We start from the raw sequence: 20,365 nt of genomic DNA, 5'->3' as shown, positions 1-20,365 counted from the left end.
TTGTTTGTTAGCCCATGTGAAAACCTATGAGCTCTTCAGAGGCCCTGGGTATGTAGTCTGGCGACCACAGTAAGCTGAAACTTCCATTTGTAGAGATGGCTACCCAGTCTACAAACAGGCCTTTTTTTTCCTCAGTAGTCGGGCACACTTAATGGCAAACTCAGACCTGCTCCAAATGTCTTTGCAGCCTAATAGGAATCTTTCCATTGACTGCAGCAAGAGCTGAATAATAAATATTTGCACCGAAGATGTGTAAGGCAGGCTTATCGTGCAATATATTCATAACAGTGACATTTCACTGAGCTGCAATGGGCCATGAGTCATGTACTGCTAGATGTAATAGTCTGAAGACAAAAAATATTATACACATAATAAGGAGGGGCAGGAGGGATATGAATGTTGTGCAGAGTAACTGAAAGTTAGATTTCTCCAAAAGCCACAGAAAACAAAATATTACCCAGCCACAAGCGCATTCAAGGCTTTGACAGCAGTGAAATCTAAAAGGCCCAGTAAATCAGGAACACTGGAATTGCCCACCCAGCCATCTGGGGTAGTTACATCATGCAATATCTAACTATTCTGAAGTGAAGAAATAACAGCCTGATAAAAGCCTCTTCTTTCGCAATAGATCAGAACATTACCCATAAGTTTGCTAAATACAGTCCCAAACAGGTTCAGTATTCTAATGCACATGACCAAGCACAGCTCTGTAACAACTCCTTAACCACAGACTCATGCACGTAACCATTAAATATAACCATTTTAGTGTCCAGAATGCAACTAGGACTGACTGCCTCAGATTTCTTCTTAATATCTCAGGGACTGACTCAACCCATGATCCCAACATCCATAAACAACATCCCTTTGTCAGCTGGAACAGGAGCTGAATGTAAGCTTTCCTACCTCTTTCAGTAGACAGTTATAGCAGTGTACAGTGAGGGCTGGCTACTCCCTAAGGGATGGGAAGGTGGGAGCCGAGCATGATGCCCAGCCAGCAGGCAGGTCTTGCCAGCCAGGGCCCATCCCCACAGTGCCCAGGCTGGGTGAACAGGGCAGGACAGATCCTGAGACAGCAGCCAGCCTCAACCAAGGGTCCCGATCATCAGGCAAATTCACAGTCATGAGGCAGGGCTGCGGTCAAGCCAGGAAATCAGTCTTCAGGTTAGGGTCTCGCTCAGCACAGCCCGTGGCCAGGCAGGACAGGGCTGTGGCTGAGCTGGAGAGCAGCAATCCTCCATCATAGCTCAGGCGGGGACTGCAGGCCCTGGGCTGAGCCGGAATCAGGATCCCAGGCCCGCTGGCAGGGCTATAGGCAGAGGCCCATGGTGAGGCTGATCAGTGCCCTGACAAGTTAAGCCTATGGTGCTGCATCAGTAACAACTGATTAAAACATTCCAGACATAGCTAAAATTTGCATGCAATGAGCATAGATCGATGTATGCTGGGCATGTCTAGTCAAAGGGCTAAGAACAGTGATGACCACACCAGGGAACAATAAACAGAATGACCAGTATCAATTTAGTGTTCATTTAGCAATGACAGATTTGGGACCAGCTTTGTGACTATCATTAACTGGGAAGGAAGCTGACATGCAATTCATGGTTTACAAAGGTAGTTTTTTGGTTTGTTGGGGGTTTTTTTGCCTATATATTATAAAATATTATGATCCACTACATATGAAAGAATTGCAGGCTTTACAATTACTGCCTCTGTTACATGCGTAAAGGTAATCTTAAATCTTGATATTTATATTTCACTGCTTCAGTTGCTGAACATGTAAATGCTCCATTACATTTTGACCCTGCTGAAATCAACGATGATCACTGTAATTCTCCTTTGTTAGAGTTAGGTTTTCAGTTTTTCATTCCTCAATATTTTACTGAAAATCAACAGATAAAATACGCAACTTTTACTACCCAGACATCTGGCTCAAGTTTTCATTAAAATATTGTTAAAATATTAGACAGATGGATTAACTGAGACCAAACATTACCCCATATAAATTAACGCTACAAATATAATGAAAGTCCTCTTTCACACACACATACTATAAAGCCTTTGTTAATAAGAAATCCCCTTCTTGGATACTCAAAATGAAGTATTGTTCATTGCCATATGGCTCATATTAAATACAAGGAAACAAACAAAAACACAGTAAGTCTTTGACATTTTAATGACCACGGATCAGCTACTCCTACCAGAAGCTGCTCTATTGGCTAATTACACTCCCTGGTAAAAACATTAACTTTGTTTCTAGCCTAATTTCAGCTCCTGCCTTTTCCTAGTGTTTTTGAGTTCAAATCTTGGTGCTGGAAAAGATTATATGCATTATCAGTAGCCCTTAAAGACCCCATCTGAGATGAGGATCCCTTTGACACTGCATAATTAGAACGTAAAAGAAAGCTCTTGCATTAAGATTGATTACACAGGACAGAAACAGAGAAATGCTGAAAGTGAATGGACATCACAGTGCCCCCATTTTGGGATAGGGGGTTTTCTCCTATGGGGGAAAAGGTTGTTACAGGATCCATGCTGGTGGTCTGGCTGGCTCCAAGAGCTGGTCAATAAAATTTCTGACAAGCATAACCTTCCCATTAATCTTAGCTTTTAGAGCCCAAGTGAGTTACTGAATGGTACCTGCTCCTCGTGCTACCAGGAGCATTTGCAGGTATGCAGTAGTTCATAGGATCCTCTCCCAATCTCCATTTGAAAAGCAGAGATTTGCTATTGAATATAGATGAGACAGAAAAGATCCTTCCAGCAGAGTATTGTGTTAAATGTAAATGATTTATCTTTTGAAGGAGAGGCATGGTGATCAGACTTAGGAAGCACCATCTGATTAAAGAAGAAATGGGTCTGCACAGAATGGGAACAGAGTAATTCATGTAAGTCATACGAATGTAAGTCAAGTGAAAGACTGATGCATACCGTAAGAAGAGAGACACCACTGGACTGCTGACTACCATGATGTCAGAGTGCTACCTGATAGTAGAAGAGATGTCCTGTCAAATGAAGACAAAAACACCTAACAATGTTAGGTGTTAGATGTTATTATCTAGTTATGAACAGTCTCCTGAGATCAGGCCAGCCGTGGCTGGAACCTTCACTTGTAGACAGACCCTTAGTATGTGGAGAGAAACTAATGAACCTTTGTGAATGGACAGACTGAGCTTCAGTATCACAGAGTTATGGCAGCATATCACAGATATGAGAAATGGAGAAAATGGAGTAACATTAAAACATTTCTTACAGTACAGCCCTATTAAAAGAAAATATTTTAAGGCTCTTATTTTAAGGCTCCCACTTAAAACATTTGGAAAGAGGACAAATTCAAAGAGAGAAAATACCCTGTTTTCAATAAGTCAAAGCCAGGCAAGCAGAATGATTTTCCTAAATAATGGTGTTCAGAAAACAAGGCATAGATGCTATGTGAATCTGATGGTGATGAAGGCAGCTGCACAGGCACGTGACCAGGGCTGCTAAAAGCTCAGAGCCCAGGCAACACACCAATTCTAACAGGGAAATCTGCCCTCATCGTTCTCTGCGCCCATACATTCACTCTGATAAATACACATAGAGAGAAAAGGATCTATTAGCTGCCTCCCTAGTCTCTACTGAAAGATGATTTTGACAGATTTTTTCTGTGAAAATCTTACATTATTTTAAATAAAACCAAGGGAAATGGAAAAGATTACATCTGGACTTCAGAAAGGTATTGAAAAGATAAGCATGCACCTCCAAAGGAACACAATTACTTTCAGGCACTGACTTGCTCTGCATGGAGTATTAGTTAGACATGATGGAGGAAATGAGTACAAGAAATGCGAGGTAGGTAAGAAACAGGCTAAATGGAACACAGTGATTTGTACTGAAAGTGGAACTACTCAAACGAGGAGCAATTCTTAAGGAGGTCTTCAAGGATCCATTTTAGGATGAGTCTTCTCTTAATATTTTCATTGATGACCTGGACACAAAAAATACATGTACTAATTAATGTTTACTGATGTTAAAAACTAGGAAGCAGCATCAGTCTGGCTGAGGACCAGAATATCGTACACAAAGAGCTGTATGACCTTGAGGACTGAAGTATATAGAAACTGGATTAAATTTTAATACCATAAATTACAGTGTTATGCACTTGAGGGCTGCTATGAAATATAGACAACAGGATACTCAAGACACCCATTTGATACAGCTGTGAAAAAAGCAACTGAAATACTATGATGCATCAGGAAAACTATATCCAGCAAAGAAAAGCAAGTATAAATGCCATTGTAGAAAGCACTTTTGATGTTGCAGCACAAATGCAGTCTACGCTTCCAAGCACCTATGTTAAAAAACGATACATTCAAACTGGATCAGGTGAAGAGAAGCCTTCCAGGATAATCAAAGGAATGCAGAGATTCTCTGTCTTCTGAGGGAAATCTTAAAAGAGAGTGGCCCACTTAGCCTGGGAAAATGAAAATTAAGTCAATTACGACAGCACATCTGTATTGGTTCTGCATGGCAAGGTTTTGGTAGTGGGAGGGCTACAGGGGTGGCCTCTGTGAGAAGCTGCCAGAAGCTTCCCCCATGTCCAATAGAGCCAGTGCCAGCCAGCTCCGAGATGGACCTGCTGCTGGCCAAGGCTGAGCCCATCAGCGACAGTGGTAGCGCCTCTGTGATAACATATTTAAGAAGGGCAAAAAACCCAAACTGTGTGGAAATAGCAGCAGAGAGAGGAGTGAGATGATGTGAGAGAGACAACTCTGCAGACACCAAGGTTGGTGAAGAAGGAGGGGGAGGAGGTGCTCCAGGTGCCCGAGCAGAGATTCCCCTGAAGCCCCTGGCGCAGACCATGGTGGGGCAGGCTGTGTCCCTGCAGCCCATGGAGGTCCACGGTGGAGCAGATATCTACCTGCAGCCCATGGAAGGGACCACACACCAGAGCAGGCGGATGCCCAAAGGAGGCTGTGACACTGTGGGGAGCCTGTGCTGGAGCAGGCTTCATGGGCAGGACTTGTGGCCCCGAGAATAGAGGAGCTCACGCCGCAGCAGGTTTGGTGGCAGGGCTTGTGACCCCGTGGGGGACCCACGCTGGAGCAGCCTGTTCCTGAAGGACTGCAGCCCGTGGGAAGAACTCACATTGGAGCAGTTTGTGAAGAACTGTCTCCCATGGGAGGGACCCCATGCTGGAGCAGGGGAAGAATGTGAGGAGTCTCCCCCTGAGGAGGAAGGAGCAGCAGATACAACGTGTGATGAACTGACCATAGCTCCCATTCCCCATGCCCCTGCGATGCTGGGCTGTGGAAGAGGTAAAGAATTCGTGACTGAAGTTGAGCCTGGGAAGAAGGGAGGGGTGGGGGGAAGGTTTTTTAAGATTTGGGTTTATTTCTCATTATCCTACTCTGATTTGATTGGTGATTAAAAATTAAAGTAATTTCCCCAAGTTGAGTCTGTTTTGCCCATGATGGTAATTGGTGAGTGATCTCTCCCTGTCCTTACCTCGACCCATGAGCCTTTCATTATATTTTTTCTTCCCTGTGCAGCTGAGGAGGGGGAGTGACAGAGCAGCTTTGGTGGGCACCTGGCCTCCAGCCAGGGTCAACCCACGATATCAGAAAGCGGAACACTGGCAAGGAGAAGATCCATCTAGGCTAAACAATACTGCAACAAGAACAAATGGATTCATACTGGCCACAAATAAACTTAGGCCAGAATTAGGAAGAGGTTTCTAGTTTAACCAGCAAAATGAGGTTTTGGAAGAGCCTTCCAACAAGAGTAGTAAGTGCTAGAAATATGACTCCAAAATGCATCTTAAGCCGCTCATGAAAGGGACTCTGACATGTTCTATGATATGATTTCTGAAAACAGCTGGAGGCTACACTTAAGCGATCCAGAGATCATTTCACTCCTGTTCCCTATTTTCACCGATTACTATCCAACATTTAAATCCATATATGCGTACACTTACATATTACAGAAGAAACTATGGACTATGCTTGGCATTGTAGTAGGTGTAGCCATGAAGTAAAGACCTGTGCCGCTCCTACAACTTCACTTGACTGGGCAACTAAGCGAGGAGAAGGAGTAAAAATCCCTTTGCTCACCTTCTCATTAGTCCACATTTAACAGTTGGTTTTTCCCCCACCCAGTAGTCTGAGCCTATTTCAAATCACCTTACTGAATAAACACACATTTAATCAATTACCATCTTCCGTCGATAGGTCACACAAGAAAAATACAGGAACAGTTCCTATTTGTGGCAGGAGTGGAAGATATAGGCATTGCTTAGGTATCTATACTTGTTTGGAAAAAGCAAATAGCATGTGTTATCATCTAAATCACTTTGTATGTTCTCTCCTTTGTAACATAGACTGTGACTAAGTATATCAAAGGCTTCAAAATATCTGATATAAAACAAAATAATAGAGCAGCAATCCTGCGGTACTGCTTTCAGACTCTACCAGTCTCCTTCTCATCTTCATGCAAATAACTAATTTACCCTAATAGTAACTGGGAGAAAAAAAGATTCCGTGGAAGAAACTGCAGAAAGAATAAAATTTTAGCAATGCTTTTTCTGGATATTGATAATGGCAGAATCTTTCATTTGCACATCATAATTCAGAGCTGATCTAGTAGTACGAATGTAGTTTAGTAAAAGCTAGCCTCTGTGAGACTAATATCATATTTCAAATATGACAGCACACCACATTTCAAAACTGAACAAAGTCACAGCTTTTCATAGTTACCTTCCCTATTGATAGGGAGTTTAACAAATATGCAGTAAACTGTTTCACTCCTTGAGACATGTTCCTCCTGCATGAACTCCTGCAGAATACTCCTGCAGAGCTTTGTCATTCCTATACCTATCTAACTCCACGAGCCAACAGGACATCTCTTCTTAGAGTAATGTTCACCAGAAATTAAGACAGGGAGTTAAAAGTGTTGGCTAACCCCAAATAAAATTTGGATTTATTCAAATGCTATTTAGTTATGATATGCCAGCAGAGACTCATGTGAATTTTTACAAATCAAATCAAGTTTTGCTAGATACAAGTAAACAAAAAAGGATTCCCTGTACACAAATACTGATAGAAAACACAAGTACATAAACCTTTTGGACAAATGAACAACCACTTATCAGAATTTTTTTTGCATTCCCTGCCCATCATAATTTTTTGTTGAAAACATTGTAACGATAAGTAATATAAAATCCTGATCTCTGTAACACAGCAAATGACTTTTTGCAATAAGCTGACAGACTACAGTCTAGGATTTACCAGCGTGGAAAACATTTTAAGCAGTTCTTTCCTATCACCCAAATCATCTTCACCTGGTTTATCCAGAAGTGTCACAACTGAAACGTTTAACATGTACACTCAAATTACAGGTTTTCTTCATTCTGCCCGAACACTTAGAAAACAATAATTCTGGCTCAGTTTGCAACGAGATGTGAAATTGTCTCAGGTCACCTTTGTACACGGTGCTTTTTTGGAAAACAGAGTGTAAGGATATCCCTAATATTTTTTTAAAAAATTTTGAAGGTGAAAAATACAAAAGCGAACACAGATAGAAGAACATGCAAAAGGACAGAGTCTCCTTTAGACATGCAAGGCAATGCAGAATTTGTAGCAGAAATAGTAGTATGGGACTCCACAGTAATGTTTCAGTCATTATATTATTGTGAACTGCTACCCTGCTCACATTAGTGAATTATGCTGCAGTTAAAATCATTCACTAGCTGGATCTGTCTTGAGGGACATTTACCTCATTCTTGGGCTGTTACCACAATTTATATGGCATACATACCTGCTTTTAGCTCATTCAGATAACAAAGTAGTCTTTAAACAGGTTTTTAACCTGACACAATCATCCATTCTAACACCCAACCCTGTCATATTCAGGACTAAATACTGTATTGAACTGCTATTTTTAAGGCTCTGATGAGAGTAATAAGATATCACCTCACAAACTCTAACTGTTTTGTCCTCCAAGGGGCATGTATTTGAATAAGGATAGCTCAAAACAGACTCTAAATTGACCCTGAGTTGAAGGCCAAACAGCAGGAATCTAATCTATCTGTAGGTGAAGTCAAATCTTAAATTTCCATTTGATTCTGTAAATACATAGAGGTCTTACAGACACTTTAGATACCCAGTTAGACTACCTGTGCTCTTCAGAGAGACAAATACATCCATACACAGACTTCTGTTCTCAAAAGACAGACAACTTGGCTGAGTGTGGGGTTGTAGAGTTACCTTACACCCAACCTTCACACAGGTTGTTTCATGGATCAGTTTCCTTCTGCAGAAAAATTATTTAGGGAAGTAAACACAGACTCTCTCCTCACTCTTCCTCAGCACCTGCACAAAACTGATCCTCCACTCTAGTATTTTCTGTTCGCACATTATTTTTTCACTAAGTTAATATCTGCTTAAAGGAATGATATTTAGGGAATCTCACAGAGTACCAACCACTTAACTGGGTCCACTGATGTGCCTCAGGCATGCAGGTATTTGACCAAAACTGCATAATAAGTATTAGCTTTGCAGACCAAAAAAGGGAGTCCATCCTTTTGAAAGTCTCAATATACCTATATTTTTAGTATTTTTGCTTCCAGAAGGAAAGACAGATTTAGCAGGGGGGCACATAAATGAGCTACAGTTCCTGCTCGACCCCATTTGCTCTGCACGGACTGATGTGCTCTCCATGTCATATGACAGAGGACGAGTTGTGCTGTTCAATAGCACCCTTATTCACATCCTGACTGCATCCAGCCCTGATGTATAGCAGTACTGTGTGAACAGATTGCTTTCATGACAGTTTTGAAACTCAGAAGAAGACAGTTTGAATTGCGATTTTATTTTTAACCATCCCATAAGTGATGTCTACAATACAAGACACAACTGTCTCCAGCATGGTGTGAGTGTAAATACGTGGACAGTTCTGAATGGTTACCTTCTATACGTTTAAAGGGCAAGCCACGACCCTGGGGAGATTCAGAGTCCTAGTACCGAATTAGCAAACAATCTTGACATTTATTTTTAGTTCCCGTCTTCTTTCTATTGTGGTAACTACATAAAAACATGATGAATTTAGGAAAATGCTCCAACAACTACATCAAGGACACATGTGCAGCTTGAATTCTGGATTCCTGGATAACCAGAATAGTATGACTCAGAGGACTCGATCAGCTTTCCAATCATCTATTTCACAAAAGTACTTGAAGCACTTTTTAAACATTTCCATCCACAATCGCATGATTATTTTAGCCCTTTGCACTTGCACTGTGAAACACCCAAATTAAACAAGACTAATTACGCATATTCTTTTTGTACAGGATGATATTCATCTCAAGTGGTATAATTGGCACTTTGGTTATGTGTACATTGTGTAATGCAGTGTAATACAGAGATACCCAAGCTAACAGGAAAGAACACGATCAAGGTAATTGCAGCAAGAGTGTAGACAATGTGGAAGGGAGGAGAACTTGGAGCAAAACTATCTTCCGGAACAAAACCTTCTTTAGCTTCCACACTTGGGCTCCTCTAAACAGCTTTAGAATATTTTTACCAGTGAATAAATCAAAGTGCCATGCAGTAATTGTCTTTGATAGACAAGAAAAAATGTTTATATCTCATTATTGGATCCTACTAGAGCAGCTTTCTTTTAATTAACCAGTTCCATACTCCTTTACTAGACAGAAGCCCAAGTCTTCCAGAATAAATGGCCACCTGATACACAGTCTCAAGGGCTTTACTGCTCTGCCTGGATAGTAATTATCCCATCAAGGTTTCCATGACAACTTTCTATGCTCATGATGGACCCCAAGTAAAGCCCTTCATTTAAAGTGATAGGACACATTTCAGTTCAAAGCTAGACGCAATGAACTTTCATCTTCCATCTCATTCTATCTACTCTGACAGGATACTCACAAGGGATTCCCAGCTTCTTTAGCCACATGTTGTATTCTCCACTGGATTAATGCTCCCACAAAGTGTAATCCACTTTTCACTTGTGGAACAGCTCAGTGACATGCAAAGCCACTGTCAAGACTGAGTAGGAGAGAGGAAATAAATGAATCACAAGGAAATAAGATTACATGCACTGACTACATGCAAGAAGTGCCAGAAACCATTTCATTTACCTATGTTTTTCAAAAAGCACGGGGACTCATTTAAAAGCTGTGCTGCATCCCATTAGAGGCAATACCATACAGGCAGAAAGAAAAAAAGCATCCTGGGGAAGGATTTCTGAGAAACACAAGGAGATCGCAATTAGCTACAAATTGCTTACTTAATTACTGAAGAATAAATGATGACACTAATTAATCTTGTTATAATAGACTGATTTAAGAATCACTGATAAGTACTATTATTAGTGAGAAATGCTGCTATATCATACAGTATTTCATTTGCTTTAGAAAAGATGAAACTGTAAGAGGTCAGTGCTCTTTCTGATTTACAGAAATTTAACTGTTTGCCTCCTACTACTGTTAGCAGCCATGTGGTTAAATCACCATGCTTTATTTTAAAGAACAGAAATAGTGATTCTTTAATGATTTCAGTTCTTAAATTCTCTCACAACAAAAGTCTCCATTTTGTGAACATACATTTTGGGGTTTGTCTCATACTACAAAAACCACTTGGTTATCAATATCATACTATACATATAGTACATAACTGTGTAACAATCCTGCCTACTTCAAATTATGTTTCTGCTGGCTTAGTTAATTTTTTGGTGTCTACATTTTAATTTTTTTCCCCACAAAAAATGAAGTAAACTCAAAAATACACAGAATGTCAACTTAAATGTTGTGAAGATACACATTTTGGGGGGTGGAGAGGAGGAAAAAGATAGTAGTCACATCGCAAAGCTAATATATTAATGGTGAATATGAGAGAAGATAATGGCAAAGTTAAACAATATTTTGTTACAAAGTAGAGATCAAATTTTACATCATTTTCTTACACCTCTAGCAGATAGTCAGCTCTCACATAACTGACTGAGCATGGAGCCTGCTTTGCACAGGAGTCGCTGCCTGCTAGATGTGGCTCAATTCAAAGAAATACTGAGAAGAAACTTCACATAAATGGCAAGCTTTCCATGGAGCACCCTTTCCACACATCTTGATTTTTCTTGCTGCTCAAGAATCACCATGCAGACAGCAGTGTTGGGCTGCACCAGCTACCACAATGCTCTTAGCAGTCAAGACATCTTCAGGGCAAAGGTGGGGACCAGAGAATAGGAATCTTATGAAAGCTTTAATGAGGAAGATGAGTTTCAAGCGGATACTTTGCTCTACCCCCAACTCCCATCTGAACTGCAACTCTAAATCTCTATGTTCTCCTTGGTTCTGATTTACTTAGGAAATAATACACTGCAGTCTTCTCAAGCCCATCACTCTCCTTTGGATTCTTGGTTATCAGCCCAGTTAATATTTTCATCAGACTTTGGCCCGTAACAGTAAATATTGTTGTACTAGTAAAAAGTCTGTATAGCATTAAGAGGACTAATCTGCAAACTTTTGTTAGGAAACTAGCCCCTCTCTTTGAAAGAGAAAATCACTCTTGGCCTTTTCTTATACAAGACGTAGACAGCAAATGCTTTTCTACAGGGTTTCTGAGATGTTGTTCCACAATTATATATAACCATAGTGTTTGACAAAAATCATAGCCTATTTCATTCAATGGCTTAATGCTAGCTGGTCAGCTGAAAGTCACAGGGGTCTCTACACAACAGAACAACGGTTCTTGCTAGAACGTCCTGAATGTAGAGGCACCTACATTCTTTCTTAAACAACTAAAATAATTACTGAACATAACATGACACTCACATACAGTAAAGTATATAATACGACATTTTAAAATACGCTAGAATTAACTATCACTACTTAAGTGTACTTAAGTCCCTCTACTTAACTTCTTCAATTGCTCAAAGCTTTTAATAACTTTCTATCCTATGTCCACAACACATTTGTGCATACTTTTTGCAGTTCACATTTCGCCATGAACTTCTGAAGTCCCTGATTGGAACCTATTTAAGGCTTGAATTATGCTATATAGTTTCCCAATCCAGAGGACACCCCTTCCTTGTCTGATCACAGCAGTGTTTTGATGATGGTCAGGGAAGTAAGTTCATGGAAGTCTTTCAGTAAAATACTACAGGAAGCCAGCAGAAAACAATCTTAGCATTTTGAATTCTGTTAGGAAGCATCATGCTTCAGAACTAAGGTGTTCTGTTCAGATATCACAGGGATCAAAAAAAAAATGAAAGAAACATGTTTCAATTTTCTGCAAGTCGTAAAAACTGTCCTTGTAAAATGCTGACATCCATGAGAGTTACAATTGATGGTGAAATAAAGACAAGAGATGGAGTTGATGACTGCAAGGATTTTTTTACTCATTTTGCCATACACTGCAGTTTGGATTTATTTTAAAATTCACATGTACTATGTTGCTGGAATCATGAACTGTGCAGCAAAACCCCTAATGCAATGAGTTTGCTCACAGAGGTCCGATCCTGAAAGGTGTATTGAGCCTGTGACTCACAGTTCCCAGAACCTTGCAGAAGGATCAGAGATACACACTTTTCTAGCAAAAAGGAATTTGATTTTAGGGTGTTTGACATTTCAGCTTAAATTCCATGCTGTAGGCTGTATTAGCACCATCAGGGCTTTATCTATGACTGATGATAGCAACTGAGAACCTAACAGATACCAATATGAAAAAATCAGTAATGCTTATATGGTTTATTTAGGTGCTTAAAAGGATAGACGGACAGTCTGAAGACACTGAGACTTTCAATAGTTTGCATTAAAAAGAAGTGGGTTTTAGAATGTATTTGTAATATCCAAGATTTATTTCTTTACTATTAACGCACCATGGTCCAATTATACCGAAAGCACAACTATCAGTAGTTCAACAAGAGTTTCCACAAGCCCTACTTGCAACATCCATGCCCTGTTTGTTGCTTTTCAGTACTTTCTTTTTCCTTAATTAGTTCCCGCTGGTTACACAGAATTATTTGAATCATAGAGTCAATATAGGAAGTACTGCTCTTCTTTTAAGCCAGCCTTGACACTGTAACAAAGACAAGACTTGCAACTGCCATATTAATGAGTACATTTTCTATGATGAAGTCTCTGCCTAGATTCCTCCTTTTTGTCAGAGGAAATTTTACACCTGTTATCTCTTCTGATAGGCAACATAAAGGAGAGGAGGTAAGCAGAAAAAATTGAACAAGTAAGGGAAAAATATGGAAATTATGCAGGAAAAAAAACAGCTGTGGTAAGATATACTGTGTTTTTCTGGGGGGACTACAAATTCCTCAAGCTAAATCCTGCTAAACAACCCAAAATCTTAAACCTCCTTTTTCCAGTTACATCTGCTGAAAACTGGAACCAGGAATGTGAGGGTTAAATGGCTAGGGAGCAGGTACAGCTGAGACCCTGCAACCCATCAGCCAGTGCTGATATCTTGGTAGGAGCACACCTACATAAGAGAACAAGCCATAGCAGCTTTGCTTCAGCCTGCTAAGAAGTCATACAGCTTTTTCTATGAAGTTACAGATTTGGGATTTTTTTGCCCTGCAATGGTAAGAATTTTCATTTGGAGTTGTTTGTTCTTTTAATCTGCTGGGATGTGTAATGTAATAAGAGGTTTTGTTCCTTTTTGCTCTGAGAGCAGTAAAAGAATGGAGAGCTTGTCTGACAGTAGCTGGTGTATTTATCTTTCTGCTGAGAAAGCAGTAACTGCTGATTGGTAAAGTAAGGTAGTAGCTAGGTTGTGTTGAGATGCAGTGCTGGCCTAACTTCTCTGTGAAGTACAGAAAAAAATACTTGAACTGTGAGGGAGCTGAGTGGTAAGAACTGGGTTACCTGGCTAAACTGTAGCAATTTGGCTCTGAATATAACACAAAAATACTTGTCTTGTGCACTAAAGCTATTTTGTATATAGTGTTCTTAAGATTAGAAAATGTTTAAAAATTAGAAAAGGCTATTATCAAATAGTTTCCTTGGTGTAAACACAGACTAAGAAAAGAGCAGAGAGAGATGCTGCCCTGTAATTCTTCACCAATGCGACTTGGGGATTCTCCTTCCGCTGTTTGTTGTGAAGGGTGGAGTTGATGACAAATGTGAGACAGTTATTGGTATTGAAATCAGAAAACTGGTCTCTCTGGATGTGGAGACTTGTATCTATGTAATACCTGGATGAGTTTCTATATGATCCAGGCTTTTTGTGTGGTAGTGTTTGTTTGCTTGTTTTTTTGGTTTGTTGGGGACTTTTTATGCTTTTTCTTGGTTTTGGATGTTGTGGAGTTTTCTTTAGGGGTGGGGTGGGGGGTTGGTGTTTTCTTTAAAGTCATCCTGGTTAGTTAGTACTAAACGTTAACTCAGGAGTTCCCAGGAATGGTCCCACATCAGCTTTCAAGACAGAGGCAAAGCCTGTGTATTTTTTGCCATTATGAATAAAATGCTTAAAGTTTGTATCATGCCAGTGATTAAGTTGGTGGCTTTCAAAGCTGGTGTACTACTATGGGTAGGTGGTGAAATGCAGTTTCATTATACTTGTGAATATTCGTAATCCCTAAGAGCTGTGGGTGTTTCTGGCTTGTGAAAAGTAGTACATGCCAACAATGACAAAGCTTAACTTCACAAAATCTCAACAGGAAACAGCGATGATGCTAAAGACAAAATCCTATTGTGAAAGAAGCGTTTGCTATCATTTGGGGCTATTAACCTATTTTTATATTTTGGTGTTGATACTACAGCTGTCTATATAATGTAATACTTATATATATTTTATATATCCGTGCAAAATGTTGTGGGCCCTAGAGAATTGAAGTTACGTAAGAAATACACTGCCTTCTTGAAGATGAGGGAGAATGTCGGTCTCTCCTTGTGGTGTGAAGGCCTGGTCTTTCAGACTCATTGTATTTGCAGCTTCCCAGTGGAGTCTGTAGCAACCAGGTTACTGCCTTAACAGCAGACTCAGCCCTGATGTGAAAGGGGTGGCAAGCCCAAGACTCTAGCAGGTCTGTATCAAGGGTGGATGCCAGGTGCCACCTTCTCCCACTGCCACCCTGATGAGAAGAGGCCCATCTCCTCATACAGGGTGTGAGCCTGCCTCAATGCCATGGTCTCTGAACATGCTGTAACCACAGGGGAGGGATTTAGACATATTTCTCTGCTGTGGCACTTGTTTATGGCAGCTTATAATACCAAGACAGGTGAATAGGAAATGGGATCACCTAAAACAGAGCTGGCTATGTTGTCAGTGCTACTTGTGTGGTACAGCATTACAGCGTAGCAAACCCAGGTGAGCGTCATACTTGACTGGTTCCACAGCTGGAAACAGTAGAGCTGTGACAGCATAGTGCTGCACCTGAATTAATTAGTCATGCTTATAAACAGCAAGCTAACTTATTTGGGAACAGACTGTGCTACTACTACGCAGCTCTAGGCACTGAAGCTGTTAGCTGGGAATGGCACAGTGAGAATACACAAGGTTCTGTGTCACTAGCTAGGAGAAGTCTACAGCAGAAGTCTACTGTTGCACGTGAAGCCATATGGAGTGGACACATCTGAGTGGGTCTGAGGGAAGAGCCTTAAATATGACCACGAGTCCAAAGTCAATATTATACTTCAGCGCTGCCCCTAAGATTTATGCTAAACCCAGCTTTTGTTCCTTTTAAAGTTTTTTGGTTGCCAGGGTGTCCCGAAACACACAAGAAGAAGTGTTTCTTACAGAAGCTGCTAAATATAGTTGGATTGATCACCCTAAACCATACACTAAATCCTCAGATTTAGGGACTCTGACAGCAGTAATGACTACAGAAGTTATTATTTGGGAGTGGTTTATCTGAAAACATAAACTACTGCATCTCAGGATGTTAAAATACAAAAATGGATTTACCCTGTTCCTAAAGGGGTCTTGCCAGTCAGTCGGCTATAGCCAGCAATTCTCTGTCTCTAAAGAGCAGATAATAGAAATATAATGAATTTGCCTAACTTCAGACCCTGAAGAAAAAGGAGAGAGGGAATTACACTGAGCTGCTTGCCTTCTGACTCACTCGAGCCTGAGCCAAAATGACTCAGAGACACTATTTTCCACCCCCTTGCCCCATTATCTGTTGGGGGAGGAAACCAAGGTATATGCATGAGATAAAAGTTAACGTCATCAGTCAACACTTAGTGAATACATACTGTTTTGTTATTTGTATGGATTGTCACCCTAACATCTGGTGACAGCAGAATGTGAATTGCTGTGTTAGGAAACTGTCCCATGAAAACAGGATTCTGAAACTGAAGATTGGGAGGTAGTGTGTATAAATATATGTAAATATAAAAGACATGACTGTCTTAGAAGTTACTAATGGTAAAACAATGTACACAGAGTTTGTCTTGGTGGTAAGCATGTTTATCAAGGGATTCTTCTTTCATATTAAAAATGTGAAGCCTCACAAGGAGGTTTCTACTAAGAAGCCAATGATTAAAATAACTTGCTGTTAGACTACTATTATTTTTATGTATCTAAGATTTTTTTTTATTTATTGCCTCCAGTGGCATCTATTTGACTTTATACATTTTATCTTCCTTACCTGTATGCTGTACTTTGTACATATGCAGGGAAGGGTTTAAGGTGAAAAGTTGCAGATTAAGAGAAGCATAACACCCATAAAAGACAAAAGAACAGAACTGGAAACATGAATCTTGTACCTAGATTGCCTGGCCTAGAAAACTATCCTATTAGAAATAAAATTGGGTTAGATCTACAGACTCAATGGTTCTACTTTTGTTGGGGGGAAACACTTTTTTGGATAGGTGTTCACACTGGGAGCCCCTTACAGGAGTAGATTCTTATGGGAAGACTCTTAACTTCCTGGGATAATACATTGAGGTGAACTGTGACGCGCTGCTGTTTTGAACATATGTAGCTCCGTTTCCAAGCAAACGAGGCAATTTATTATGTCTATGGCTATCAGTAAAACTTAACTGGTAGGTATGGCAAATGGTCCTACATAAATTGCAGTTCTGTACAATCGCAGGACTAACAAGTAATTTAAACGCAGGACAGGAGTCAGCGTTCCAAGCACTAATTTATGTTATCAGAATGGTTTCCCTATATTCAAAATAGAGCAGAAAGAAAAACTTTGGCTTGCAGTAAAATACTATTACCACCTTAAAATCATAGTCTACTGTTAGCTTCCAGATATAAATAAATAGTTGTTCAAAATGCTGGATTACAGCAGTACCAAGCTGTGAGTTTACACTCTTGTCAAGAGCAGTTATTGCAACGCTCACTGAATTGATGCCAAAATAATATTAATGAATATACTAGAATGTATATCTAACTTCAAGTCCTTCACAGCAAGAGTACTTTGTATCTTCACCCATATTCTGTTTTAAGCATTCACAATACAAAACAACCCGAAGCCTCCAGGATTTCTCACGAAATACATGTCCTGCAGTATCCTGATAAATTTTCTTCCAGTGACATGACTGCTTTTCCCCCCTCCTCCCACTGCGTTTTCTTCTTTCATTCATCCTGATATATATAGCCAGCCTCGCAGAACTGCAAGGGGAGATGGCAAGGACGCAGCGCAACCTATCAGCGCAGGCAGCAGTGAGGTGGTGACTCAGCAGAGGCACTGTGTGTCTTTGCAGGCTGCTGCGGCACTGCTCACTCGCAACCTTCCTGGCAGCAAATCTTGGCTTTGACACTGAATGTGTCCACACTTCCTGCTCATCCTTATTTTGAAGGAAAGGAGGACATGTCCTCCTCTGAACCTGAAAACATGGAGCTGCCCAACAGCAGCTAATAATCCAAGGAACAGAGGCTCTGTGTGATCTGAGGATTATTTGAGGCTTAACCTGAGAAGGCGGCTGGCAATTCTGTAAAGCAACTCATTAAGAACTAGACCTTTGCTTACACTGCACTGTTAAAACTAATTTAAAATTGCACAACTTCACTGTATTTGTGCCACGCTGCATTCTGTACAACTCCAAGAGGACAGCTGACACATACAAAAACCCAACATACTTGCTACGTATGCTGGGATTATTTAAAATAAGGTTAAATTATCTGGTGTTCGGAAACAAGATGTCTACTTTTAAAGGAGTTACACTGAGGGGCACAAAAGGACATCAACACGGCCAATAGTATCTTAAGATACTTTTTTTTGTCTTTGTCCTTCAAACTGCTTTTTTAATCACAAGAATTTAAATGACTCCCTCTTGTGGCAAGAAACATGCAGTATCATGTTCTTTGGCAAAAAATAGTCCTTGCACAGAAATTATTGTGTATATATATATTTATACTGCATACTGGTGACTGAGGAGACTGCACGCATCTATTCCTTGCTGCTTAGTTATTCTTGAAACTACCTAAAAAAGTACCTAAGTATGAATCAAACTGTTACCTTTCAGTTGTGTATGCTGAAGGGTAGGGAAAAATAGATTGTGAACCATAAGTATTGCACCCCATCTAACTTGCTAACGCAGGCTAGACTATATTGTGTCTCACAGAGAACTCTGTCCCTAAATACAAATCTCTGGAACATCTCAGCACAGAATACCTGAACAATATAGCTTATTTTTTTTGGTGTTTTTCACCCGTGAGCAAATCTAAACCTCCTAAGGGGTGGGAGGAAAGCAATCAGCTCTGGAGGAAAGCTATGAGCATAAATGAGTCACTGAATGGCAGTGAGGAAGCATAAATTGGATTTCAGCAACCCTTCAAGACTTGTTTCCTTCTTTACTAGCTGACAAAGTTTTCACTTACACTTTTAACTCATGAAGGCTTTCTTCACAATTATTAGTAGCTATAAAACTCTGAAATGAAGAACTGAGATTTCGACATAGCATGGGGCATACTTTGGTAACTTTGGATATTAAGCAATAATATTTGAAAAGGACATAGAGGAAAAATCCTCATAAAACACACTAAGGTCTTGGTGACCTCAAGAGGCAAATTAAATGTATGCACAGGAAGTATCTACCAGTTTTTGAGCAAGCATGTCTGAAAAGCATTGTTTCAAGACAACAGACTCCAGTTCTCTGGTTTCTCACAAAATCTGTTACTGCATAGTGATGAATTTATAAGGAAAAAAAAAAAGCTAGACTCACTGCAGAGTAGGACTAATCACCCAGATGGCTTTAGAGCTTGATAAAGCTACTCTGCAGATTAATCTGAGATGTTTATGCTGATTCAGAAGTCTGATGGTATAGACACAGGAGGCTATGTTAGTTTGAAGGAGGGGGCTTCAAAATACTGTATTGTAAACTCTGCTTTAGTCACTTATCCTTATTTATAAAAAAGTCTTCCATATTACAGCCTTACAGGTTGTTAACAGAATGAATGGCAGCATGACTACCATTATCAAATTATATATGCTTTTCAAATCTATGATAAGAATAGACTTAACTGAAGAATAACTAAGGATTTATCAAACCTGAAGTGTGTACCTAAACTCAAAAAAGCTGTTCTGAGAGCATCTTATCAGCTACCACCTGGGACTGGATAAATCTAACCTCAAAAATACTCCTTTTATCTATCCAGCCATTCAAATTTGGTTTTCTGAATGTAACCACCATCACGATCTTAATGTAACCAAACTATCTGCCTTGTATTACAAGCCTCATGGGACAGGATGAGGTAACTGGGCATTTAAGTACCTATTTCTCATGAGGTACTCATTCCAAAACTGTTTGGATTACAAGGATTACAAGTTGCACTATTATATACACACCTATAGAGACATAAAAATATTTTTTTAAAGTCCATTTTATCTTAAATATGGCCAAACACTGCTACTATTAACCAATAATCTAGTGGTTGGAGTACCTGCCTGGGAAGTGTGAGAGACCAAGTTCCTCAGACGCAGAGGATTTAGTATCTTCCCTCCTGGATTCTGCATCTTTCTGTCCTGGGGTATCGCCAAACTGCAGGCTGTTATAGAAAAGAGTTTCTCTTGGAGACTTTAGTAGTTTGTGTGGAGAAAAGAATAAAAAAATCAACTGGTCAATAAATCTGCCAAGAGCTGCATCTTCAGTGAAGTGGTAAAGGCCTTTCGAGTTAGGCTTTTGAAACCTAGCACTAATATTAACAATAGGCCAACACAAGACTATTTTTCTTGTTAACTTGCATCTTTTCCAGTGTAGCTTTGCCTTGTGAGTTATTGGCATACCTAAAATGGGGCCACCACAAGTTTATTCCATGTCTCCATTACTTTTCTCTCAATGCTATAATGCAAAATATTGTAAGAGGCAAATGTCAATCTCTAAAGTTTTCAAAGTTTTCCACCTGTGAAAAGGTTCCATATTCTTCTTGACCCAAAATAAGGATAGAAGCTTTCATGCTGACTTCATTTACTTGTTTTG

Source organism: Opisthocomus hoazin, chromosome 5, assembly GCF_030867145.1.
Source record: "Opisthocomus hoazin isolate bOpiHoa1 chromosome 5, bOpiHoa1.hap1, whole genome shotgun sequence".
Classification (NCBI taxonomy): domain Eukaryota; kingdom Metazoa; phylum Chordata; class Aves; order Opisthocomiformes; family Opisthocomidae; genus Opisthocomus; species Opisthocomus hoazin.
The sequence above is the reverse complement of the archived record's forward strand: the minus strand, read 5'-3'. Positions refer to the sequence as shown.